Source organism: Rhinolophus sinicus, chromosome 4 (assembly GCF_057876585.1).
Source record: "Rhinolophus sinicus isolate RSI-liver-muscle chromosome 4, RSI-T2T, whole genome shotgun sequence".
Lineage (NCBI taxonomy): Eukaryota > Metazoa > Chordata > Mammalia > Chiroptera > Rhinolophidae > Rhinolophus > Rhinolophus sinicus.
In genome coordinates this window covers 25121438-25148862 of record NC_142504.1, presented here as the reverse complement: position 1 = coordinate 25148862, position 27425 = coordinate 25121438, and the positions used below count along the sequence as shown (strand labels likewise).

Below are 27425 nucleotides of genomic sequence, written 5' to 3'. Positions count from 1 at the left end.
TAGTGAATAAATTAGCATGTACTTACCTATATATATCCCTGCATCAGGGCTCCGAGACAGAGTTCTACAAAGAGAAGGATTTTCCTAGAGACTCGTTTTGCATCCTATGAGAAAGCATACATTTCCAAAGAACTGTTATTTATAGTAGCCCTTTAGAAGATAAGAAAGAGAAGTTCCTTGACTTTTTTGACTGATAACATCTTCAATTTATCAAAGCATTCATTTGCCACTGCTGGAGAACAATTCTTACTTATAGACACTAAGTTCTCATTAGAACAGACCTCATGAACTCTGTTACAAATTACATTTTTTCTGTTTTTGATTTACTATTTTTGAAATAGAAAGTTTATGGCAGACTATATTCTACTAAGTTTATTTTTGGTTCCTTATTTGTAATTTCATAACAATAGTTAATATTTGTTACTTGCTAATTTTCTATCAGGTACTGTACTGTTTCAAATATATAGGTTATACAATTCTTGAAAAATCTATGTGATATACCATACTATGGTCAGTTGGAAATAAAGTTGAAATTAAAAAAGTTGGACAAGGTTTAAAATTGTTCCTTAAGCATTATGTTATATCATTTTCTTCGAAGTAATTAATGAAGTCAATCTGAAAATTTTAGGAGGTTATGGGAAAGTCAGGCATTGCAATGGATTAGTAGCATAAGATACATATATTGTGAATGGACAACCAGCATTATGGCTATGATTTGGCAACTATTCTACACACCACTACCAAATACATCTTAAGTACCACTTTAACTATTGTCTTCCCACATCCAAAAGTTACCATTATCTGTTTGATGAAGTTCAGTCCCCTAAGCCATATATCTAAAGCTATTCAAGTTTGAGTTCAACCTGCATTTTTTACTTACCATTTCTCCAATGTGTACTTTATTTACTTGTTCTTTCTCAAGTAAATAAAAGAAATTGTCATCCTCCGTTTTTCTGTGAATGGTAATTTATTGTAAAATATACAGTGAAATCTTTTGTTATCTTTCCAAATGGGATTGACCTCTTCCTTCCCCCAAATTTATATTATTTTGACCATCATTATGGTCAATATTAACTTAGTTATTTCTGTATTTTCTTCTCTCTCATGCTAAGTATATACCACATATCAGAAAAAGAATACATGATTAACAGAAATACATCTTAAAAAAAACAAAAACAAGAAAAAAAAAGACAACTTTCCTCTTCCCTTTGTTTTGATTGCATTCCTCAACCTACGGAGTTTCTCTGTCCTCCATTCTTCTTGAGAACTCTTCTTCAAGCCCTAGCCCACACATGACTTTCTTTTCCCTTTCCTGTCTTTCTGATTCTGCACCCCAAAACCCAAAGGAACTATCTGGTGATAGTATAGATCCTATCAAAGGATGGGGAGGGAAAGACATCAATTATATGAAATCAGAATCTTGCTTTGGAGATTTAAGGAGAGGATGTCCTGGGAACATTCTTATATTAATAAATATTTTCTGCTAGGTATAAAGAAATTCTTAGAACATTTTATAATTACCCTCTAAAACCTTAACAAAGAAGAAAAAAATTTTATGAACAAATGGGCACACTTGGTGATTAAACATTGATAAAAATAATAGAATATGTTAACGCTATAGAATTATAACAACTCCTATTAGAACTAATAGATAGCTTTCTTATATTCTTTTAAAATCAGTTTTCAAGCTTTGAACATAAGATCAGGGCTGACATATTCAAAATTGCTAGCTAGTATCAGAAGATATTGATATCTACCACTGAACTGTTAGAATTTGCACTCTATTGTTTTAGACTTAGAGTCTTTCTCTAGAAAATACTACAGTGATAATAAGATGTATTTGTGAGTACTCACATTTGTAGGGTACAAGCAAGTATAAATCCAAGTTTCCAAACTGAAGCCTACTCTCCTTCTCACCCTAAATATCTGTTTCAGGGCATCTAGGCAGTAAAAGCCTTTTGTGCATGCATTTGGACAGCCCAATCCACACATCAAAACTCCATCTATGTTTTCCTCAACCAGCTACAAATATCTGGAAGTACACACTGGCTGCAAAGTATGTCTTCTCAAAGACATACCGGAAAAAGAAGTTTATACAGAACATGGACTAAACCGAAGGCCATTTGGGAAGGGCACTCAAGGGTCCTGTGTTCCTGGAATATGATCTAGAGAAAAGAGATCGCTAAGGGGATGTGTCCTCTTGGACCCGCATTCTTTTCACCCTGCAGGAAAGGGTGAAGCTTGTCAGTTCAAGAGAAATCTAATATACAACCAGTGAGTATTAAAATAATAATAATAATAATTGACTTTTGTGTAATTAAATTATTTTTCAGTTAAAGTTGAATTTAAATTAGACCTTTCATACTAGTCATTTCCATTGTGTATCTATGTGGATCAATTCTGCAAATTAGTTGATGTAAAATTTATTTTACTGTGTTCTTGGTCTCCTCCTGCAGTGATTATATAAAGATAAAACCAAGCTTCATACTTTATAGCTGCATCTTTAAAACCGAAAACCAACTGTCAGCCTTCATGGCCTTTGCCAAGTTGCTTAACATATGTGTGCCTCGGTTTCCTCATCTAAGCACTAAGCATTTCCTTCTAACTATAAATACTATTATTAGAAAAAAATGGGTGAGGTAGTATAAGATTTCTATCAAATATATTCAACCAAGCAGAAATGCATTATTTGACTAGAAGTCTTCAAAGGCAATCTCAAGTTAGAAAAATAAAATGTAAAATTAATTTTAAGGCCTTGGAGACCACGAAGGAGAGGACTGATGGGATTAAGAGTAGAGGATGGGATGCAGACAGCAGAGGCCCAGGCACCACCCCACAGGTCCCAGCTCTTCAACTGGGTGTTCTGTCCATGTGTTGCCACCTCAGAAAACCAACAGGATGGCTACAAACAAGAGTAAGAGCCGGAGCTCCTTGGCCCCTCAAAAGGTGATCATGGTTGGCAGTGGGGTGGTTGGCAAGTCGCCTCTGGTGCTTCAGTTCATGTATGATGAGTTTGTGGAAGACTATGAGCCTACCAAAGCTGACAGTTACAGGAAGAACATAGCTCTCGATGGAGAGGAAGTCCAGATGGATATTCTGGGCACTGCTGGACAAGAGGAATATGCAGCCATTCCAGACAACTACTTTCTGGATGGGGAAGGTTTTCTCCTCGTGTTCTCAATTACAGAACATGAATCATTTACAGCAACTGCTAAATGCAGGTGTTCTTTGATCTTATGAAAGAAATCAGAGCAAAGAAGATGTCAGAAGACTAGGACAAGAGTGACAAGAAAAGCAGCAAAACAAGAAAAGTTTTAAGGAAAGATGTTGCTTACTGTGAATGCCAAGATGGTGGATGAAGTCAATCGTAGCTAAGGACATAGGGTGTGGGGATTAAAAGAAAACTCTAGTCTACTTTTTGGTGTGCCCCCTGCTCACCTCAACTTCATTCACGCAGACTTCCTTAAGTGGGGGGAAATATTTGTGAATCAATGGCTGGCAGAATAAATAATCCCTTGACCTTACTATGGAATGGAAACTTTGTCAGGAAGTTTGGGGGTTCCCTTCTTCCTTCATACCTCCCTCCCTTCCAGAAATTTAACCAAGTATATAGTGTTAGAAGTAAGAAATAATTCAACGTTAATAAAAATGAAAGAAAACAGTCATAGCATCTTTCCCCTCCTAATGTCATAACATCGCATGATTTGTTTTGAAATAAAAAGATTTTATTAGGTTTTGGGAGAAGGGGTGGGGTAAGATGCCCCCAACCCTTGTCAGCTTATCAGTGATACTCAGACAAACCCATTAAACTCAAACGACGCTGAAAAACTCAGTGTTTGTTTTTTCTTTATTGGATACATTTCTTGGCAATACCAGTGGATATGAAGCATAGCTGAAAAAATAAATTTCAATTGGGCCAAAGAGGTCAATACCAAGATCATAAATCCTTCTCACTTATGGAAAGTGAAAGTTGTATTCTTTGTATTTAAATATTGGCCAAAGATAGTGAGTGTTGGCTATTTTCCTCCTGTAGCATCCTGATTTTTTTGTAGGAGCTTCTTTTTAATAGACTAAGTGAAGATTCAAGAGTAGTATACTTTATAAATTATACAATTTTTAAATCAGATTTATTTTTTTAATTCTTTGGCTAAATCCTCTCCTAGTTGCCGGTTTTATGGTTAGGCCCCTCCTTCTCGACTAATAATCAACACACTCTGTCCTCCTGATCTGCTTCTCTCTGGGTACGTGGATGGAGAGAACCCCTTCTTTTGTTTCTTTAAGTGTAACATGAATTCTTCTGAAGAATGTAAGAAGTTAAAATTGTATTCTAAGATCATGAAATCAGAGCCTGTGCCAGACATTCTGCTACCTCTCATACAATTGCTGAGTAATTCTAAATGTAAAATTAGAAGAAGTGGGGAAGGATAAGCCATTGTCCCTTTGTCTCTGAGAACTGGCTGCTGTTTCTATTTCTGAGACAGTCATATAGTTAGTGAGATAAAGATTTTTATTGATGAGATATTGTTAATCTTTCTTGAATCAATACTCTAAATTCAGCAATCAGAAAATTTTCCATCAGGAAAAGAGTACTATGATAAAAACCCAGTATTCACATTTTTTAGAAGTGGCATTTTACATATAGGTGGCAAAAGTGAATTGGGGTTGGGAGAACTGAACCTTTGAATTTATGGTTACTATAAAAATTGTAGAAATTATAATCTGACTGGAAAACAGTCTTCTGTCACTTCCCAAAGAATCATGGGCTTTGATTAAAAAAAAGAAACAAAAAATTAATTTTAATTTTGGACATATTCTCATTGATACTGAGACTAGTCTTGTTAAAATGCTGGGCATATTTACGTTGTGTAAAGAGCATCCCTAAAAATAAAGTAAAACAAAACAAACAAACAAACAAACAAAACACCAATAGTTAGCATGGTAGTAACCAAAGATCCTTTACTAGCTAAAAGCATTAGTTTGGACACATGTATTTGATACATTCTTCTCTGTGTTTAACTCATTGCTAAATATCACACTTCATCTGTCAATAGTTGGAATTGATTTATAAAGGTGAAACTAATTTATCTTCTGTTGACAACAAATATTTATCTAACACTCAAAGTTTAACCCAGAAGTCATTTACTTTTTCTTTGTTTCAGTTATCTATCGGTAAAGCAGAACAAATGGTCATCATTCTGTACCCAATTTAAGAACTGTCATTAAGATAAATTATAAGAATCCCATGACAAACTTAACACTTTCTGAGGGGAAAAAAAATGAATTAACCAATTTAGTTTTTTCTCCTTACTTGTCTTCCCTGCCCTTTTATTATTATAAAAATGACACTGAGAATTTTATTTTCATTTTTCTGTTCACTTTTTAGCTTCTTTGTGTATATTTTACAATAGTTTTCCTATGGTTGGTAATATGAATCACTAACATAAGTATAGTCCTCTTATTAGAGTTAATAATGTTGCTACTTTAAGCAAAACATAAAAACCTTGCTATATATATACTTTTTTTCCCACCCTGTCCTTTATTGTTGTAGTTGTTATGCATAATGCACCTAAAAACTTTATAAAACACACAATATCATGATTTTAGTTTTAAACTTTTATATGAATTGTATTGTAAGGTAATTTAAATTTTAAAAAGACAAAAATAGTTTCTTAAATCTATCCAGTTATTTACCATTTCCCAGTGTTCTTCATTTTTTTCTTCCCCCCGAGGATCAGAGTTTTTATCAACTATGATCTCATACTGAAGAACTTACTTTAGCATTCTTACAGTACAGGTTTCTGGCAACAAAATCTCTTTTATTTTATGTGAAAATGTCATTTTGTCTTTTTCTGTAGATAGATAGATGATAGATAGATAGAATTTTTGGTCCACAGATTTTTTTTCAGCAATTTACGATTTCTTTTCTCTTTTCTTTTTTTTTTTTTTTTTTAATCTTTCCTGATTTCCATGGTTTCTGAGAGTTTTCTCTTTCTGATATTCTAAGTACATGTACATTTCACTGCTTGCAATTATCTAACATTTGCTTGAGGCTCTATTCATTTCTATTAAAATATTTTTTTTCCTGTGTCCTTCACTTTGGATAATTTCTGTTGATCTATTTTTTAGTTTACTTACTCTTTCCTCTTTCTTATCCATTTGGCTAAATCATCCAGTTAATTTTTCATTTCACTCAGCAGTTATATTTTTGAGTTCTAGAATTCCCACCCCCACTTATTTTTTTTACTGTTTTTCTACTGAGATATCACATTTATCTGTTGAGATTTTCAGACATTCAAAAAATGTTTTACTTCATTGAAAATAGTTTAAAAAACACTTTAAAATATTTTGTCTGGTAGTTTCAACATGTTTCTTTTCAAGGTTAGACTTGGTTGATATCTTTGCTCTTAAAAATTGTTTTCCATTTTCGTCGTAGTTTGTATGTCACAAAACTTTGTATTATATTCTGTTAAGTTGTAGAAATTGTGGATATTATTATTATTATTAATTATTATTTATGATTAGCGCTATTTTCTTTGTTTTATCAACTAAAACTTTATGAACTAAATCTTTTGTTTTTCATGCAGTAGCTACATTCCTTTTTTATAACTTGGGTCTCAAGTGGGGGTCCCTAGAGTCAGTTTTGTGCTTGTGCAATTCAGGGTTCAGCAAGAGATATGGATACACAGTCTAGTGATCTCTTTCTGATTCAGTCTTTTTCATGATCTCCCCATCTTCAGTGTTCATGGTTTTCTGACTTTTATTTACTAACTCTTCAGGACATAAAGAGCTACAGATATCCACATGCATGCCATCCTCCTACTCCAAAGTTACCACTGAAAAGACTATTCTTAGCCCCAGGATAAAAGTCAAAGAGATAGGAACTCAGTCTTCTGTTTGCCCTCCTCCAAATCTGTGCATTCTCTTATGGTCTGTCTACTCCCGTTCACTATCCAGCAACTTTTGGGTGGCATCTTCAGTCTAAGTTTAGAATTCAGTCTAAGTCTTGACTTCTAGAGGTGATTTATTAAATATTAAGAGCACAGTAAGTGCTACTATTATTGCTATAAAAGCTGTCAAGCTAAAGATTCTCTTTTCAAAAGTTTTTCATTGTTTATATGATTAAACTGAAATGTAGGGAGAGTTGAGGTAATATGGGTAACTAGTGAGTAGCCAAGGAGAAGCTGGAAGGATATGTCCTCATTCACCTCTGTATAGGACTAACTTGCCTTGATGCAGTTTGAGGAACATCGTTTTGGGGGACTATGCTTTCCTTTCTACATCCACATTTATTTAGCATTTTCCTTTAAGTAAAGCCAGTTTAGTGAACGCAAAATAAGTCAATAATGAATTCTATATTCAAATTATGCATGTGCATGTTCATCCTATTAAGAAAATATGCAGTCAATTTATAAATAAGGATATCAGATCTTTATAGAAGGCCAAGATAGTAGAAAATATAAATGTACATAAAATATTTGAACATGCAAGGAAGTATCTCATCACAAACTCATAGCTGACACCATGTCATTTAACTTATTTTCTCCACATTAAGCTGTCAAATTTTTAGAACCATATCAATGCCTTCAGTTGCAATAAGCATAAGAAATTTTGTAATAATTTGTCCAAAGAGGAAAGGAAAGCAAGGAAGCAAAATGACAAGTAGAAATTGCCACTTGAACATATAAATCTCTAATATGTTTTCTTTAAATTTCAGTAATATGTTAAACCAAAATTTGCTTATCACTGAAGTGGTTATTTTTTTTAAAGTTCAATATAGAGACGTAAGAAAATGTTACTTTATTTAAATATTAAGAATATTTAATATCCTCAAACAAGATGCTGAAATTGCACAACGAGAATCTTTACCTTTTCCCGTGTTCCAAGATTTCTTGAACCTTTTGTATTGATTTCTGCCTTAGCTTACTATCCTTGTACATAATAAGGCATCATTTTCCCATCATGAAAACTTCTTGAAAAAACAGTCCTCCAAATCATATATGTCAAAGTAATTTTCCCACAAGAAATTGAAAAAAAATGAAAAGACAAGGTTGGGGTATTTCAGCCTCATGTATAAACATTAATTAACACCATTGTATCTTGTACCATATTTATGTAATGCTGTCCTATTTTAGGTAGTTGAAAGGAAAAGAGTGAAAGACAGAAAGTGGAAGAGTGAAAGCAAGTGGTATCCTCACCCTTACAAATGGTATTGGAAGATGCTATGCGCTGTATTCTGTCACGTAGTAGGTGGTTCCTTGTCCTTTCTTCATTTAAGGAAACCTAAGGTATCAATTATTTGGCATTGACTGTTATGAAGATCTTTGGCTGTTATGGGTAGATCTTTAAGCAGCAACTAAATTATAAGATGGTAACATACTATTCAATATTATAATACAGGTAAAAGTCCACATACCACTAAAATGAGGCTAGAAATGAGACAATTGATATTAGAATGAAGAGAGATAGTTAATAGCTATTATTCACTAATGACTAATTTTTTTCCCTTGTTACCTGGTAACGTCTGTGTAGTATGATCACTGTAGTAGATGCTTTTAGTGTCTAGCCCAAATTACCTTTTCCAGGCTAGAAAAGCCTTGTGATTCTCCTAACTGTATTGTCTGCTAAAGGCTCGTAACTTCATTCTTCTCCTCAGTGAATTCCCTCAGCTGACTAGTCACTTAGATCAGAATTTTTTGTGACATTACGTACATCCCCTGGGGGTAGCCTGCAGTCAGTGGTGACTAATGGGGGGATCAAATTTGTGGCGCATTTTCCCTTCACAATTTTCTGTGGGATCAGGTTGAAATTAGTCTTTGCTTAGTTGCTTTTCCTACCCCACTCTGTTTCCCTCACTTCCTTGCAAGATTCTCCTTAGAGAACTACCTCAGTCAAAAGTTCCTTGCACAGAAATCCTTGTCTCATGCTTTGTTTCTAGGGATTGTCCTATGACATTGGCTCATGATAGTGCCTTTTGCATGCTAGAGGACCAAACTATTCACAATGGTAGGAGTATATTAACCAAAAGTCTAAGCAAATCATTTATACAAATTCCAAATGTGCTTGAAGAAAAGTTACCGAGAACGAGAAATGCCTGTATTGTTTGGTGGTGAGAGGTGCCTGCCTGGAACTCAGAATGTCATTTTCATTTCTAAGTTATAACTCTTGTTTCATTAGGGATTTCTACAAAAGCCTTGCATAAATGCATATTGCTCGCTAAGGAAAAAAAGTTTTCAAAATAAAACCATTCTATGTGTAGTGCTAACAATTATAATCTTTCTCACATTTGTCACTTGAGCAGAGCATTTCATAGCATGGCTGTAATTAGTTTTTCACAATATTACATTTAAAAATATCAGATTCTAGCGTAGTGTTGAGAAGCATTGATATTTAGAATGTAATATTTGAACCTTTTAATCTTGTGGTCCTAAAAACTTTCACTTTAGGGGATAAAAAAATACTGATGGGGGCCATTAGATGTAGTTATTAGTGGTAAAGTGGTATTATTCTCAAAAAATACTCTGAATTACCCAGTCGGCTCTTTTTCTGACAATGATGGGATATCCTCCAGCACTAAAGTTCATTCTGTGTAAATTTTAATTAAAGATCCAGGGCAGACTAGTAGCTTATTTTTTATTTCATCTCAAAAATACAAGTAAAATCCAAAGTATAAAAAGATCAGGCAACTTGTTCAAAGTCACATAACTTTTAAGTGGTGGGCTTGAAATCCAATACTGGATTGATTCCATTCAGGGTACTTTTCGCGTCTCATGCGACGAGAGTTGTGGGGAGCAAGGAGGGCTGTGCAGGGTTAAGAAAAGACAGTAGTCAATAATAGATTATAAACAGGGCCAAGAGACCCCCAGTCTCAAGGACTGGTTGCCCCGAATCAGGCATTAGCTTTTATTAGTTAGGTGGAGAAGTAAAGGAGATAAAGTTTGTCAATCTCAAGATCTGTGAATCCTATTCATCATAATAGGAAACTGATTCAAGCCAATCACCCTTGCCTGCAGGCAGCTGAACCCTAAGTCTCAGGATGTCTGTACTTCCCCAAGGGACAAAACCTATATGCATGTGAATAGATGGAGAGCACACCATTGAATCACTTCCCCTGCAGGCTGTGGGAAGGAATGCAGCCACAGAGGCAGAGGCTCTCCTTAGCTGGGGAAGGTGGAGGGCTGTGCCCACCTCTAGGAACCCCATGGATTCTCCTGTTGGTCCCCACTCGACTGCGCCTGGCTTGAGTTGTCCCCCCCATGGGGAATCTTACTCGTCATTGGCTGGCCAGCCATCTTTCTGGGGCCAAACAGGGAGACATGAGGTGCAAACACAAAGGTGAAGCAAAGTCCCTGAAAGGATCCGTCTCACAGACTCTCCTTTCTTTAAGGGCGGGTACGAGGAGACAGACGGGTAGGCTGCTGCATGGCAACAGGTACTTATGATTCAAATGTTATATTACCTTTCAAGATTCTGAGTTTGGTCTAACAACAAGGTTTTGGCATGTCCTAACCCACGCTGTTCAACATGTGGTCTGCAATGGCTACTGCTCTGCAAACTCTTTGTTGTTGTTTAAAGACACACTGCTTTAGTCTGTCTCAGCTGCTAAAACAAAATATCATAGACTGAGTGGCTTAAACAACAGAATTTATGTCTCACAGTTCTGGAGGCCAGGAAGTCCAAGATCAAGACACTGGCAGATTTGCTATCTGGTGAGGACCCACTTCCTAGTTCAGAGAAAACCATCCTCTCAGTGTCCTCCCCTGGCAGAAGAAGTGAGGGAGCTCTCTGGGGTCTCTTTCATAAGGCTCCACCCTCATGATCTAATCATCCCCAAAGGGCCCCACCTCTAAATACCATCCCATTGGGGATTAGGTTTCAACATATGAATTTTAAGGGAACACAAATATTCGGTTTACAGCACAAAGTAAGCACAGAAATTTCAAATAAAGGAATATTGGAATTTTAAGTGAGAAACATCAATAGCAATTCAATGTTGCCATGACATTCTAGTGTATAATCTGAACTCATCTCACTAAGCTGTGCATAAACCATTCCAGGTATTCTCAGCACACATGTGTCAGGAGCTGCATATTACTCGTGCATTGTAGGGCTGTGTTAAAGCCTGGGGATGACTTTTTTTTTTTTTTTTTTTTTTAAGGCCTAGTCCTTAAAGAAGAATGTTCTCTATGTATTTCCTTTCATTCATTTGCTGGTCACAGCCCCCATTTTACACCCCAAAACTGAAGCTCAACTAAAACTTCTTTAGATCATCGTGGGGCTGAGTTAGAGTTTGACTAGGTACAGGTGAATCAATGTTATTCTATTTTATGAGGGCAAGTTTAGATAAAGCCGGATGGGATAACACGTAACTCAATTTAACAAGCCCCAGTAAATGTCTGTATCTCATAACATGCTCAAAGGGAACCATGGAACAAGGGTGACCTTGCCAAGTGCTCCATTTATGGATCTCCCATACTTCCCTTGGGAAAACTTGCTAACGGATTAAGAATGTCTGCGTCAGTGTGTGTGTCAAGTATACGTAAGTCTCTCCCTTGTTCTTTTTTAACATAAAACTGTAACGAGAAGTCTGAGAATACTGGCCTACAGAATTTAGGGGTTTCTATTATGCTCTTATTGTAATCCTGAGATATTCTCTACCTCCTTCCTTTAGGTTTTTCACTTGTTACCACAACAAATTAATTATTTGGTACGGAATGGGAAAGGATGAGTGATTTAGAAGGTCAAATCTATATCTCCACTGTGAAAAGTTTAACGTATTAACTAAATAGTACCAAAATTGAGATTACGTTTTCTGTATTAAATTGTCATCTAATATTAAATAGCAACACCACACACATGTTGGTGAGAGAAGCTGGGGGAAAGGGAGTCACATGTCTTGAGGAAAGTTTCAACAATGTAACACAAGGATGCTAAGCACTTGGACGTTTAGGCTGGATGACTTGTAAAAAAACTTATTCTGTATCTACCTTTGTGAAAATAGAACTCGGTTGTACTTATATAACATGTACTTTAAAGTACATGTTCAGGTAAATGGATATAACATTACAAATTAAAATTCTCTGGAGGAGTTCAGCATGTGAAACAAACAAACAAAAAAAGTGGTGGAAGTCAGACTTTTAACCTATTTTAACCTTATTGTTTGGGAGATTTTCAACACTGTATTTCTTCCCTTTGCTTCACCCCAAGTTTGGGATATCCACCTCTTTAGAATTGACGTAAAAGATAGCTGGCTGGTGTGTGAGTTGTTTCCTTTCAAGGAAATCAGTTTATTAAAGCTAGAAAAAGTCCTCACCTAAGTTGGGAGTGTGTCTATATCCTTGACCTCTCCTCAAAATGCCTGCAACTTCTGTCAGGCAAGGTTTATCTTAAAATTTCAGGGATCAAAGGGAAGCTTTTTAAGAAGAGAATCTGGATTTAGATTTAATGATGCGTAGAGATATTTTGGACCCTGCAGCCTTTGAGAGGGCTGAGAAATGACATGCACTGAATTATTAATTGGCTCCTTTAATTGTACAGCTGCACAAAAATAGCCCTAAGAGAGGGAAGACAGAACATATTCTATCTTTTAGGGATGAGGATTAGAGATGTGAAATAGTTACTCTGGGTATTTGAGCCAGGGAAAATGGCAAAGGAGCCCTTCTCTTCAGAATCCTAATCTTGTCTCCTTTGCAACCGTCATTTCATTGAGAAAAAGATAATAAGTTTGGGTGAGAGGATGCCCTGCCTTTCTTCTTAGGACATAAGATGTAGTCACAGGAGACGGGGTTATGAATTCCACTGCCTTTACCAGTCAAGATTTTGAGCTCATCACCAAATTGCTTCCTTGTACTTCACTACCTTTTGCTTTAAGGAATGGCCAACACAGAACTGTTATTAGTTCTTTCTCTGTAATATTTATTCCTTTCCCCAGTCCATTTTCCCTTGGATAGGTACAAAGTAGAGCAATTCCCCCAGTTTTTAAAACATAGATTTCTTGACACTTTATATACCCTCATTAATGATGATTTCTAGACATCTGTGAGTAGCTGAAGGAGAGAAATACTGTAGAGGAAAATAGAAAATTGCATTTCATTTATTCATTCTGTCAGTTATTTCTGGTTTCTGGTGTTTGGACAATGACTGTCAGGAGGTACAAATCCTATAGAGATATACTGACACCTGGTGGAAGAATGAAAACACAACCATACATACTTTGAGAAAGCATGTCTGATAAAATTTAGAAGTTTATTTAGTGTACTTTATGCTTTGAAACAAAACAAAGTTTTGTCTTAAATAAAGAGCAACAGATAAACACAAACCTACCATAACACAATACACTCACTTTCTTACAGTTGTTTTCTGTCTCTGCATTACAGTTTTCAGTTGCAGGGTAAATCTTTCTCTTCTGATCTGTAAAATAAATGTGTCCTAAACTAGACATGGTAGCGTGAATATTAGTTACAACATATGCAACATACAAAGTTTCAAGCAAACATTACCTATGCTTTCTGCCTATGGACTTGAAAAGTACAGTCATACACTGGATAATAATGTTTCAGTCAAGAGCAGACCACGAATACTATTGTGGTCCATAAGATTACAACAGAGTTGAAAAATTCCTGTGACCTAGTGACACAGTTGCCTTTCTAATCTTGTAGAGGAAGCATAACCTAAATACTGACCATTGTGTAACAATTGTCTACAGTATTCAGTACAGTAATGTGTAGAGGAACAACATTTCTCATAAAGATTATTTTAGGCTGGTTAATTTTGAAAAATAGCAAATATGGGAGAACCTCTGAAAACCATGGAAAAGTTACCTTTTGTAAAATACATTTACATTTGTAAAGGGAATCTTCGTTTTTATGGTGTCTCACTTGGGGTACTAAGAAGATTGGGAAGACCTTATCTCTGAAAACACTCATCGGTTCAAAGGACAGGGACTTAAATCTGAATAACAGCCTTACCCTTGTTTACTGTAACCTCCCATAACTGACCCTCCTCACACCCAATATCTTTTGTTTTCAGCTGAAGATGGTGTTTTAGGTAGTGGCTTCAGCCATTGTGGGGAGTTATTCAGTTTTCCTGGGTCTCTCCCATGTATAGATGAGGTATATGTGTCACTAAACATTTGTTTTTCTCCTGTTAATCTGTCTGGTGTAGCAAGGATGTCTCAGCCAAGAACTCAGAAGGGTAAAGGAATGTTATTTTTCCTTCTCTACAGAGCAATAGGCTCTACCATATAGCCTAGGTGTGCAGTAGGCTATACCATCTAGGTTTGCATAAATGTCCTCTGTGATGGTCACACAAAGACAAAATCGCCTAATGATGCATTTCTCAGAATATATCCATGTCGTTAAGCAGAGCACGATTATACTTAATTCTTTCTCCCTTCCTGTCAGTTAAGCAGACCTATCAGAGGATAATTCCTGTTCTTTACTTAGTCTTTGTTCCAATTCTTTTCTCCTGAATTATCCACCTCTTCTGCTTTATGACTTCTCCTTATCAGGATTTAAACATGCCCAATTCTCCCCATCTTAAAACATTAAATAAACAAAAACAAAACAAAACAAAAACTACTATCAAAACAGCTGAAGCAGCACAGAAACCACAAATGGACACCATCTTTATTTAACTGCTGGGTCACACTGCTTCTCTTTTCCCTTCCCCATACATGTTCCTTTGTCCCTAAGCTTCTTAAACCAAGACCTACACTTCTTTTCTCCATTTTCTCTATTCACATGTACTTAGTAACCCTCTTCAATCTAGATTTTGATCACAGCCTCCACAGAAACTGCTTTTTCTCCCCAAAGCGCCATTGGCTTCCTCCTTAGATGACCAATGGGCATGTTTTAATACTGATCTTGCTTAATCATTGGACAATATATTTGTCTCTAATTCTTTAGGCACAGACACCCTCTTAACAGTGTCATTTGTTTTCTAGATTCCATTTCCCTGGACTTAAACACGAGAGTAATGCACCTTTTGTTTGGTTTCCAATAACACAGTTTTAAAACCATTATCACAGTGACATCTGTAATCATTTTTTCTCTTTTTAATATAATTTATTTCTCCTTTAAAAATTATATTTTGTACATAGTTATAATCTGTTACATATATTTCAAGCATTACAGAGGTATATAGAGTAGAATGTAAAAGTAATTTTTCTATCCCCTACTCACACATAATACATGTCATTATAATTTGTTTTAACTATGTGCGTCTGTGACTTTCTATGATCAGTAAGAAAATGTATTGGCGATAACCTTCCATAGAGAAAAATAGAGAGGAGAATGGAAGAGAGAGCACTGTACTTATTTCTGTTGATGTATATTTAGCTTGTTTCCTTTTTTCTGTGCAATTAGTATTCTTGCACAAAAATTTCTGTGCACATGGTGGAATCCTCATGGGTACTTGCCTAGAAGCTGTTCCAAGTGTACATGAATTATGAATTTTGATTGATACTACCAAAATAACCTCCCCAAATCCTCCATATTGTCAATATTATTAATAGTTTTATAATATCCTAAGTGATAAATAGAACATTATAAACCTAATTTGTATTTTCTGATTACTAATGAGGCTGAGATTATTTTATATGTTAAAACATTATTTGTGCTTGCTTTCCAGTTTCCTCACTAAAATATTAGTTCTTCGTCTTTTAAAAAAAATATATAGGTTATATTTATACATTATTGATTGATCGATTTAGTCATTTATTCACTAATTGTGAGCTAATTATTGAACACACACTGTGTGGGTACTTGAGATTCAGTAGTGAACCATGCAAATAAGGTCTTTTCTTTTGTTCATGCTTACCAAGATTACATTCTAGAGAGAGGAAAAAGAATAATTTGATAAAAGTTTGATAATGATAACTGCTATGAGGAAAACAAATCAATACAGTCTGAGAGATATTGGGTGATTAAGGAAGTTTATTTTAAAGAAGAGACTTTTAAGGTGGGAATTAAATCATAAGAAGTCACCAGCCAGTTAAAATATGGGAGAAAAGCTTTCCAGCAGAGGGAACCATTTAGAAAGAAAAGAGATGTCGGGACTAAATTCTTGATATTCAAACATTTAGAGGTAAGGAATAAGAACAAATTCAGAAAAGATATTGAGAAGAGACAGTTAAGGCTACTTAGAGAAACCAGGAAATGTGCCACAGAAGTCATGGTGAGGAAAATGAAAGAGAAATTAATTCCCTGGGAGAATGGCAAAAAGGCCATTATTTTTGTAGTGGGGTTGAAATAGAGGCTTCATTGCAGTGGGAGGTAGAGAGAATGGGATGTGAGAAAAGGACTCAGTAACTACAGATAACATATGCTATAGAGGGAAACAGGAAATAGGGAGCTAGGTACAGAGAGTTGAGAGATATTAGAACATGGTCAACTGGAACAATCCAGTAAGAAGAGATAAATTAACATTGCAGAAGAGAGAAGGAATAATGACAAGAACTAATTCTTAGGATATCAAGAAGAATAGGGATATAGGACATAGAAAAATGCTTGCAGCATTTGAGAGAGCAGGGATTTTGGGTTCATTTTAGAGAAAGTTTATACATGTAGGAAAGATGGTAGATTGAGATAGGAAAATAAGGAAATTCAATTTGACTGCTTCTAGTTTCTCAATGAAATCCAAGAAGCAAGCCATCAGCATAAAGGGGGGTAACGGTGAGTGTGTGGAGGGGGAGGGAGAATGGGTACAATGTTTGAGAAGAAAAGAGAATGTGTAAAACTGCCATTTTTGTGAGGAGTGAACTAGAAAACACCGGAAGAAAACTCTGGTCAGTGTGTGTGGGAACCATTTAAGAGTTACCATTATTAGCAAATGGTCTTTTTCCCCTCACACTCAAATTTCAATTTGGTTGAGTACAGAATTAAGTGTAAATTATTTCCTTATACATCTTGACCTACAATTGCTCCATTTTCTAGATTTCTATGGAGAAATCTTGTGTAAATCTGATTTTTGTTCTTTTCTAGGTAATCTTTATCCTCTCACTTCTTAACTTCACTCTGCAGCTTTTAATGTTTTCTTGATGTTTCACAACAATATGTCTAGCTGTGAAGTTATTGCTAACATTCATGTTGTTTGGCATCCAGTTTGACTGAAGACATGTCTCTGTGTTCATCTCTAGGGCATTTTCTTTTAATGTTTCTAACTTTCTATTTTTCCTTTTCTCCTTCTGGACCATTTAGTAGATGATGTCAGAAATTAAGTGCCTTAATGCTTTTCTCTCACTTCTCCCCTTTTGCATAGTATTTTGATAAACATTTTCTTTTACAGATTTTATTGGGGAAGGGGAATAGGACTTTATTATTGGGGAACAGTGTGTACTTCCAGGACTTTTCTAAATCAAATTGTTGTCCTTTCAATCTTGGTTGTGGAGGGCGCCGCTCAGCTCCAGGTCCAGTTGCCGTTGTTAGTTGCAGGGGGCGCAGTTCATCATCCCTTGTGGGGAGTCGAGGAGTCGAACCAGCAACCTTGTGGTTGAGAGCCCGTGCTCCAACCGACTGAGCCATCTGGCCACCCAGGAGCTGAGCGGCAGCTCATTGACTTCATTCTAATTGCGGAGGGCGTAGCTCGCTGGCCCATGCGGGAATCGAACCAACAGCCCCGTTGCCCAGAGCTTGCACTCTAACCAACTGAGTCACCTATCTTCCCTTTGAGAAACTTTTTTGCCTCATACTTTCAGTACACTACTAAATTTAGCCATATTAACTTTTGTGTGCCAACCTTTCCACTGCAGATTTGCTTTAGTTTCTCTAGGAGTACGAGTATCTTTTTCAGCCTTAGAGCAAATTTTCAGTGCTTTATTTAACCTGTGGGCAACCCACATCAGCCATTTCTTAGCACAAATAGAATCAGGAGAAAGGGCTTCAGGGCTCAACTGATCAAATGTTCTCTTAATTTCTTGATGGTTGCTCAAAGACCTTCTCCTGTTCCTTGGAAATTTTATAGGATCATGCTCACCTTTGTAGCTGAGAGAAAGAGAGAGAGAGAGAGAGAGAGAGAGAGAGAGAGAGAGAGAGAGAGAGAGAGAGAGAGAAAGATTCTCAAAATGCTCCATGGTATGTCTGGAGATTCTCAAAGTGTGCTTGAGCATTTACATACTTTTTCTAATTGGTGGGTTGTTGTTTTTGAAAGTAGCCTCTCTTTAAACTGTTATTGCTACTGAGCTGCCAGTTCACTTCCTGCTGATTTCCTCTGCTTGGCTCTCTCTTGTAGATTTGATTTCCTGGAGGGTGAAGACAATTCCTACAGGCTACAGATCTCATTTCATGTGTCAACAACTCATTCCAATGGCTTCTCTAAATGGGTAACCAGTCTCATTTACTAAATTACTAAATTTAGTCTCATTACTAAATCAGTAACTGGTCATCCCATCAGAGGAGAACTGAGTCATCTGCCACTCTTCCAAAAGATCCCCTTCTTGAAATGAAAAGACCTTTATAATTTTATTAGTAATTAATGTGTTAATATGTAAATATCTTTTTAATATTTCAATGTTTTATGATGGCTTAATTGCTAACATCCCAAACAATCATGGTTTGTTCAATGTAAAACGTACTTATAAGTAACTTTTGGAAAAAACTTGAAAAGAGCCTAAATATTTAATACTCTGAACCTAAATTTATTCTTATTCTCTTGAAAACACATTTATGTCCATTGGGGACAAAGCCACAGCAGTGACATCAAATAACTTAACTCCAACGTTCAGAACATAAAGCTTTCCAAGTTGAATATTTCTTGCCTCAGTTTCATGTAATACTCAAACTGGAAATGCGTTAGGAATTATGTAATCCTTTTCCTCCTTGAACAGATGTGAAAAGCGAGGCCCAGAGCAGTTAAGTGACTTGTCCAGTGTTATATCGTGTGTTTTTTTTTCTTCAGCCTAATTAGACCCCAAATCTTACCTTTCAGTCAAGAGTTTTTTCCATGTTTATCTCTATGACTTCTTTCATCTGTAAATAAATAGAGGTTCCATTCCTTATTTCTAATATCTTCTCACCCTCTGTTAATAATTATTCAATGAAGATGTTTATTGATTAAATAACTATATATATCTTAAATATATTATCTATCTATCTATTAATATCTATCTAATCTATCTAGTAAATGAAAGTAATTATTCTTCACTTTTTCCAGTGTACTCTTATTTTGGCAATAATCACTTCAAGTAAGAAAACATGAATACAATATTTCTACTGTAGGTTGAAGAGAATGATTGAAAGTTGGGAAAAATACATTGTATTTCTCACATTAGGAAGGATAGCTGTCATTTTGATTTTTTTTTAAATGTAAAATCAAGCCATTCTCTACATTTGCTATTGATCACATATAAAACGAGGAGACAATAATTTTATGGCAGTGAAATTTCATAACTGTAATAAATTTGAGAAATTATTTAAATAAACAGTCTAGAAAATTTCTTCTGTGTTCTTTTAGCAATAGTTTCCAGTTGGACTATTAGGAATAAAGCTGGATGTTGACAGTTCTTTACACGCTTGCTATTTAGCAAATACCTTTTTCTTCTCTGTTTCAATTCAATTCTCACATGCACAAAGGTAAAATAACCATGGAATATGAGAAGTACACAGTCTCTTTTTTATAAGGACATTTATTCGTAAAGAACCTTTTAAACTTTGAAGTTGGACTAATTAAAACAGTAAATGTATGTACAAGAATATGTCTAAATTATTTGAATTGCTCTAAAAGAGGAATTAACTCTATGTAAAGTTGTCATATTTGTAGTCTGTAACAACTTGATGGCAGAACTGTCTTTTTTAAATTAAAGATTTTATTTTAATTTAAGGTAATTATAAATTCACTGCAATTATGAGCAATAATACAGAAAGGCTCTGTGTTCTCTTCATGCAGCTTCCCCAATGGTACCGCCTTGCAAAACTATAATACAATTTCACAATCAGAATGTTAACTTTGATTATCATTCCAGATCTTTTTCAAATTTCCCAGTTTTACATGTGTGTATGTGTGTGTGTGCGCACGCATGCATGCACACGTGTGTATTTGTATTAGGTTTCATTCAATTTTATTACATGTAGGTTCCCGCATCCACCATCACCACCAAGATACAGAGCGGTTCCATTTTCAGAAGGATCCCTCTCAGAGCCACACCACCTCCCTTCCCCTACACTCCCACCATCCCTAACCCTGCTCCACCGCTGATCTGTTGGTTATCCAATTCTATAATTTTGTCGTTTCAAAATATTCTATAAAATGGAAGCATATAGTTATGACCTTTTCAGAAGAGTTTTTGTCACTCAGCACAAGTTCCTGGAGAATTTTCCCAGTTGTTGCAAATAATTTGTTTCTTGTTATTGCTAAGTTGTATTTCTTGGTACAGATGCCACGTAGTTTGCATAACAATTCCCCTTTTGAGATGTTTCCAGTTGGACCATTAGGAATAAAGCTGCTATGAACATTTATATACAGGTTTTTATGTGAACATATGTTTACATTATTGTGGGATAAATGTCTAAGAATACAGTTGCTGGAGTGCATGAGAGTTGCATGTTTAGGTTTATAAGAAATTGCCACACTTTCACAATGACTCTACCATTTTACATTCCCACCAGTAATAGATGGTTGATCCCATTTTTCCACGTCCTCGACAGCATTTGTGTTGTCACTATTTTTTTGTCTTCTCTCTGATATGTGGTTTGAAACTATTTTCTCCCAGTCTGTATGTACCTTGTCTTTTCATCCTTTTAACAGGATAATACATCCTCTGTCTTTCGCTGGGCAAAGCTTTTATTTATTATGATGAGGTCCAATTTTTCAAGTTTTTATCTTATGAATTATGTTTTTGGAGTCAAGTCTAAGAATTCTTTACCTAGCTGTAAATCCCAAAGATTCTCTCCTATGTTTTTTCCTAAAGTTTTATAATTTATGTTTTACGTTTAAGTGTGTGATCCTTTTTGAGTTTTTTATTTTGTTTTGTTTTTAAATAATCTGTGAAGTTGAGGTCAATGTTATTATTACTATTTTTTTGCCTATGAATGTCAAATTGCTCCAACCCCATTTTTTAATAAAATTATCTTTCATCCACTGAATTGTTTTTGCACCTTTATCAATAATATGCATAAACAAGTATGTTTAGATTATTTGAATTTTGTTAAAATAGAAACTCACTGTATTTTAACCTTAAAAATCATATTTCTCATCTGTAACCACTAGGTGGCAAGATTGGCTTTTATAAGTTTATGTTATTAGCAACAGGTCCCTGAAATTTTCAGATATTTGAATTCAAATTTATTTTATATTGAGGCTCTAATTTATTATAGTTATAAAAAAGAAATAAACATACAAGGAAGCTCTAAATATTTAACTAAGGATAAGTACAATGTTAATGTATTTCGGAATGTTTGAAATCCCATTGAGATTTAATGGGGGAACTTTGAAAATGAGATAGAGACAAACATTGTATATTAAGATAGAGTACATGGGACTCCTGATAAGTCATATTTCAAGAACTGAATTCTTTTAAATTTACTGAAAAAATATAGAATAACTTTATGGATCTTCTTCTAGAGTAAACTAAAGAAATAAAGCATTTCTTACAATAACATATCCGTATTTATATATTATAGTCCTGATTTCCAGAGAATATCCCTTTCGATTAGAGATGTGTGTTTTTTTTTGGCTTTGAATACAAAGAGATGAATGCTAAAAAGTAAATTTGTCAAGTAAATAACGTGCAAAAGAAATTTATTGGGAACATATTTGTATTTTGCAATAGCTCTATTAAATGTCTACAAGTTTTTAATAAAATATTTTAATCTGTTTCATTAGTGTCAAATGTTGTTAGCTACAATTATGTGAGTAAAATGAAGACAGAATGCGCTTCCAGTTTGTCATTCTCCAAAAACAAATGTAAAACTGGTAAATTAACTGATGGCTTTGAGTAGCATAGAGAGAAAAACCTGATTAACCTAAAAATGAACAAAATTCTGTATGTTTCTTTAAGAGCTCATCACACAGTCCTATATATCTGCTAATTGTCAATTTCCATTTTTACTTTTGGTAATGAAGGAATTCATTATTTAACATGAAAACTTAACTAGAATAGTAGTAAGAGAGAGAAGCAGTGTTCTGACACATTTTCACATATATCTTTTTATTTTCAATAATAACCACACTCTGCAGGTATTATTGCTCAGTAGAACTGGAAACCATGTCTCAGTAGATTTAAGTCACTGTCGTGTGATAACTTATTTTAGTAGCAGATGAGAGTGTTTGAACTCAATTCTCATTCGGCAGCATACTCTTCCTCAACTTTATCCTTTAACTGCTCTGAAGTAACTCCATATCTCTTACCTGTAAAATGGGCAGATTAGAGGATATGAATTCCAACATCCCTCTGGTACTATGCTGTTATGCAGCAAGATTTTCAGCTCATGCTGAGTCTGCTCTAGTTCAGTGAGGCAAATGTACCTTACCAAAAAAACAAACAAACAAACAAAAAAAACACACTTACCAGATCACAAGGAAAACCCTTCAGAAATTTCCAGATAAAAATCATAGGCATTCATTTTGTATGAAAATAACCACATCTTCTTCTGATCTGCAATAGTGTTTAATATTCATATGGATAAAGATAAAGCTTTTCTTCTTCTGGGATGAGAACAACTCTAAGGATGTATCAATAAGCAGAAAATAAGGAGAGCTGAACCAGTGGAATGAAACACAAATGAATATTTTATTAGTAATGGTGCAGAGAAAAGAAGAATGGGATACTCTTGGTCATAATGTAGATCCCAGTAGAAAGCGTCGTATTTGATAAACAAATAAATAAGTAGTTGATCAGAACCATAACCAAAAACCAATTCCAAGAGATACTTTTTTTATAATCCAGGATAAAAGCCTGTTACCTAATCCAGTTCAATAATAAAAAGCAAAATTTACTAACAATTATACATTACATTTATACATTATGCTGCTCTATACTTTGCAGAAACCCCTTTATATAAAATATCTTCGTTTATTCATCTCATTCAATACACCACGCAGTTACAGAACCGCCCCTCTTACCAAATTGAAGGTCCCAACTTTACATACAGCTAATAGGAAAGAACCCTGAACCCCTCCACAAAATTGTGTAGAAGGCAGGAAACACACAGACTATCACATATGTGTAATCTGTTGACTTCTTAAAAAGTATATAAATGTATAGTGAATCAGTAATATTGAAATAGGATCAAACCATGAGCTTTCCAACCACTAGATGGAGCACTTGCTTTGCAAAATAGTGTATAAGGGTGGGGAAAATCAAGCCAACTTAACTTTGCTGTCTGGGCAAAATTTGCTAATTTGAGTCATATATTAGACTTTTCTGTTCTAGTGGTCAACGTGGTTCAATATCATGCTAAAGCATAATTTGCACAATAACTAAAGTTGAAATTCATACTCTAGAAGCAAACCATACTCGATTTAGAACTAAAATCCATTAAGTTGTCTGCATTAAAGGAAGAAGCTGACCAATGGAGATAAAACCAATTTGTTATATTGGAATAGCTGAACTGGTGAAAAAAATATTAATATAGCATGCAGCAATCGAAGGATAGGATTAAACTCTAGTGAGGTCACTTTGTTTTAATTTTAACTCTTAAGAAGAGCATAATTTAACCAGTTTCAAATGGCCCTTAGGTTAACAGTATTGTGGGTTCTTTTTTTTTTTATAACCTAGCAAACTTGAAAGAAGGGTTTTGCATTTCTTAATTTCCAGCTTTTAAACAATTCATCTGGACTTGAAAATTAATGATCTGTATGCATGGCAGTGTGCCTATTTTATAAATGCTTGCTCACCTTTCAACTAGTCAAAATCAGGCATCATTATAATGACAGGTTTATTAGAAATTACATGAAATTATGTCAAGTAATGCCAATAACTTGGTACATCAAAATAGCGATAAGTCTTTGAAGATCTGATTCTGGACCTCTTAGTCAAGTGTTTATCTTGAAAGTCCATATTGGCAACCCATTTATACAGAAAAAAATGTAAAAATAATGATTCTTCATGAATAGATGGGCAGAGTGGTTGAGTTTTGATGCCAGGGAGATGCTGAATGTTTTAGGCAGTTATTCCAGTGTTATTGTCCAAGAATGGGAAAGTAACTCTTGCCAAGATAATTCAAAAATCTGCAAGCATAACACCATATGTATATGCCAGTCAAAGTAGCTTTAAGAGTCTAAAATGTATCACATAGTTGTGTGTTGATTGCTATGCTCATCTATTTAGTAAATGGTACCAAGAATCTCTACATCAAAAAACAATTGGAATGTTGAAAAATGTACTTGAAATAAATGAAGCCTTCATTATTAATTATTTTAAATTAATTATTATAAATTAATATCAAAATATTAATTATTTTTAAATGATACATTTTATTACTTTTACTTACACATATGTATTTTATATTATTATCTCTCAGGAAAATGACCAACCACTCTGCTGCAGTTGCTAAGTGTAATAAAGGAGACAAAAAACCTAAGTGAATTAGGGCAAATATTTCCCAAATGCCAAAGTTCAGTAGTATTTAGTATATTCTTCTGTTGTTAGACTGGAGACAGATGTCATGGCTAGAAAGTCATCAGAATCATCTGGAACAATTGTTTTTCTTCATTTCTTTTCTTTCAGTGCTTTGGATAGAACACTAAATATTGCTATTAACCATATCCGAAGGGTTTTTCTGAATGTTCAGGCTTGGACACCTTACATTAGACCATATACTTCAGATCAGGGACTGGATCTGGTCTGCCACTGTAGCTCCTGTGCCTAATTCAGGGCCTGGCCCAAAGTAGGAACATAGTGAATAAGACTTGAATGAATGAATGAATGAATGAAGATACTCTCCACTGCAATAGCAAGTGAGATTGCATTATTGTGTGAATACTTATTGTCTCTATTCTTCACTTTCAAACTGCTGTATCTCCAGTGTCTTATACATGGTCTAAACACAGAAAAAAGCTAATTATTATTTGTTTAATGAATAAGTAAACATTTAGAATCGCCTTAAAATGCTAATGCTCCTTTCTGAGAAGAGAGACGTAGACCCTGTAAAATCTGTAATCAAGCTTTATTTACTGAAGGTGTTGTGTTGATCCCCTCATTGGGATGGTTTTCTGCAACCTGACCCCCTCTCTCTCCTAACAGATTATCTTCACCCAGATTTCCCTTAAGAGCGTAGTGTTCCTCAACTGCAGGAACTGGAAAGACCTTGGAATACAGTAACCCACACCCAAATTACTGTTAGTAATTAGAGAAACACAATTATAAAATTAGATTTCAAACTTTTAGTTTTTATTCATATGCACTTACTTCATATTACAAATGTGCTAAAATAGAATAGTACAATACCTTATTACATTTGCTTTCTGCAGAAAAAGATGAGACATGTTAGATTTTTTTCACCCATACCATCTTATCTGTAATTGGGTCAGATGATTGACATCTCAAATATAAAAAACCTGGCATTCAAATATGGATCATTTTGTGATGGTGTGAGTGAAACACTTCAGGACTCTAAATATCTTTATTTAATTCGTTATGTAATTTCATGTTATGTTTTTAAAAATTAAACTCCAGACTAAAGTTCCTTGCCTCTCTAATCAAGAAATGAATCTTTGTCCCATGTGAAGTGGTGTTAACTGAAAATGTGCATGGAAGGTTATTTCTTTGTTTATCTCTATCATGCGATCTAAATGTAGTTTTGTTTCCTCTGAAGCAATTAAGAAATTTCAAAGTCTCACTTTGGAAACATATGCCAAGTTCTTCAAGACAGGATATGAAAATTTTTGAAATATAAGTAACTTAAAATAAGAGATACCCATTCATATGTGTAATATGGCTTTTCAGGAAAAGGTGGTTAGTGAGGAAGAAATTATATCTGAAAGGAAACTGATTCTGGAGGTGACTTGTAAATATTGTATCCTAGATTTCAAAGGCAAAGAGACTGATTGTAAATCATGAAATATAATGTTGAAAAGTCTGTAAGAAAATACCAAGGATAACTGGGATACCACTTCCTTGTTTTTTAATGAATTTATTAAAGGCTTTGCTGAATCATTCTAGAGTAAAAGGGAGGTAGGATTCTAATTCAGAGTTTTCAGTCCCACTGCTTTTCATAAGTCTGTAATTTTCTCAGTCTTAATATTCCTCAGTGTCTTGCTTGGCATATTATGTTTTAGTAATTCCCTAAAAACACATAGATGTTACATACCAGTGTGTAGTTGCTGAAGCCATATCTTTTATCCCAATGGTCCTTTGCTCAAACCTTTAATGGATCGACTCATTCTTCAAAGCTCTGTGCAGGTACAGCCTCTTCTGGGTTTTGCCTAACTCACCTTCATGGAGTTATAATAACTTCCACCCTGTGTTTCATTAGTTTCCCAAGCATGCTTTATACAACAGTGTTTCTCAATATTCAATATATTGGAATCACATGACGAACTTTGACCCCAAACCCAAAGATTCTGTAATAACTGGGCTGGGTTGCTGCCTGGGCATTAGCTTCAAAAGTGATGCTAATGTACAGCTAAGGTTGAAAACCGTCATTCCATAATTTTATATTATTATATTGCAACATTTTTTTTGTATGTCTGGATTTACCCTGTGGTTAAGAATTATGCCATATTTCTTGATTTTCCTCAGAGTCCATAACATAATTGCTTCCAGACAGCTTTTACATGCCCCAAAACCATTGGTTACATAAACAAATTAATTGAGCCTTCTCCTAGAAAGAACTCTATTAGAGGAAGTCATGAGGATTTCTCTAAGAGGTTGAATGTGAATAAAAAGAGCAAAAGAGTAGGTGATGGCTGTTTGGTAGAGATAGATTGTTCCTTAAACCATAACATGGTTTGTATATTTCCAGGCAGAAAGCAAATGAGAGAGAAAACAGTGAAAATTGAAAACCTCCGGAAAGAATGTAGTCTTCTTAAGCAGATAGGAGGAAGAGAAAAATCTCGGTTCAGAAGCATTTGCACTAAATAAAGTCAGCTGAAACATGGCCCAGTCAAAGGTTCTTTAAATTTGAAAGACCAGGTTACCAGTCACATCACTAACTTAGTGCAAAGCAGTATCCCTCAGGGAGGGAGCATTGCCACCATTGACTTTTGCTATTACAAGCAAATCCAATAAAGTATACAATTTTATAATGAGGCTTATAAAAATAAAATGCAAACAAGTGTGAACTGAAAATTTAAGGAATGAAATCCCTAAGAAAGCAATATCTATATGACCTCTTTTCTTTATTTCATAAAGGATTGTATTCTCCATGACCTCATCCCGTTTTGCCGTTTCCCCTATACTCTGTGATTCTGCTTCCACCCCCCACCCACGTTCTTTCTTCTTTTTAAAAGAATCCTCTGAGATATTTAATTTGCAGAACACTAGAGAAAAGATT

At 34.9% G+C, this 27425-nt stretch overlaps 1 long non-coding RNA gene and 1 pseudogene across 3 annotated transcripts in view; both read left to right on the top strand.

The window, feature by feature from the left end:
* Positions 1-27425, top strand: part of LOC148758340 (uncharacterized) — a 238736-nt gene that overhangs the window by 18845 nt on the left and 192466 nt on the right. For all 3 annotated transcript variants that reach the window (XR_016021066.1, XR_016021065.1, XR_016021067.1), the window contains exon 2: positions 18226-18316. This is a non-coding gene — a long non-coding RNA (uncharacterized LOC148758340). The remainder of the gene's footprint in view (positions 1-18225; positions 18317-27425) is intronic.
* Positions 2899-3340, top strand: LOC109444835 (ras-related protein Ral-B pseudogene; annotated as a pseudogene).